General features: G+C 40.4%; 1 non-coding gene across 1 annotated transcript; it reads right to left on the bottom strand.

The window, feature by feature from the left end:
* Window positions 1-529: 529 nt before the first annotated feature.
* LOC148546504 (small nucleolar RNA R71) lies at window positions 530-637 on the bottom strand. The gene has a single exon (XR_015900997.1). It is a non-coding gene; the product is annotated as a small nucleolar RNA R71 (small nucleolar RNA).
* Window positions 638-1,287: the final 650 nt, after the last annotated feature.

The following is a 1,287-nucleotide window of genomic DNA, read 5'->3' as shown; positions in this document are numbered from 1 at the left end:
GGATAAAGAAAAAGGCATTCTTGTTGAAGCTGATCCAGAACCTGAAAGGACTCTGAAGAGAAAACTAAGAGAAGCTAAATTACAACAATCCAGAGACAACCTTATTGAAAATTTCGAACAAGTAAAGGAGATGGCAACCGAACCCAACAACAATAATGCAAGGAGGATGCTTGGTGACTTTACTGCACCTAATTCCAATTTACATGGAAGAAGCATCTCCATTCCTACCATTGGAGCAAACAATTTTGAGCTGAAACCTCAGCTAGTTTCTCTAATGCAGCAGAACTACAAGTTTCATGGACTTCCATCTGAAGATCCTTTTCAGTTCTTAACTGAATTCTTGCAGATCTGTGATACTATTAAGACTAATGGAGTAGATCCTGAAGTCTACAGGATCATGCTTTTCACTTTTGCTGTAAGAGACAGAGCTAGAATATGGTTGGACTCTCAACCCAAAGACAGCCTGAACTCTTGGGATAAGCTGGTCACGGCTTTCTTAGCCAAGTTCTTTCCTCCTCAAAAGCTGAGCAAGCTTAGAGCTGATGTTCAAACCTTCAGACAGAAAGAAGGTGAATCCCTCTATGAAGCTTGGGAAAGATACAAGCAGCTGACCAAAAAGTGTCCTTCTGACATGCTTTCAGAATGGACCATCCTGGATATCTTCTATGATGGTTTATTTGAGCTATCAAAGATATCATTGGATACTTCTGCAGGTGGATCCATTCACCTAAAGAAAACGCCTGCAGAAGCTCAAGAACTCATTGACATGGTTGCTAATAACCAGTTCATGTACACTTCTGAGAGGAATCCTGTGAGTAATGGGACGCCTATGAAGAAGGGAGTTCTTGAAGTTGATACTCTGAATGCCATATTGGCTCAGAACAAAATATTGACTCAGCAAGTCAATATGATTTCTCAGAGTCTGAATGGAATGCAAGCTGCATCCAACAATACTTAAGAGGCTTCTTATGCAGAGGAAGCTTATGATCCTGAAAACCCTGCAATAGCAGAGGTGAATTACTTAGGTGAACCTTATGGAAACACCTATAACCCATCATGGAGAAATCATCCAAATCTCTCATGGAAGGATCAAAGGCCTCAACAAGGCTTTAATAATGGTGGAAGAAATAGGTTTAGCAATAGCAAGCCTTTTCCATCATCTACTCAGCAACAGACAGAGAATTCTGAGCAGAATCCATCTAGCTTAGCAAATTTAGTCTCTGATCTATCTAAGGCCACTGTGAGTTTCATGAATGAAACAAGGTCTTCCATTAGAAATTTGGAAGC

This window comes from Arachis ipaensis, chromosome B9 (genome assembly GCF_059453495.1).
Source record: "Arachis ipaensis isolate K30076 ecotype BB chromosome B9, ASM5945349v1, whole genome shotgun sequence".
Classification (NCBI taxonomy): domain Eukaryota; kingdom Viridiplantae; phylum Streptophyta; class Magnoliopsida; order Fabales; family Fabaceae; genus Arachis; species Arachis ipaensis.
The sequence above is the reverse complement of the archived record's forward strand: the minus strand, read 5'-3'. Positions and strand labels throughout refer to the sequence as shown.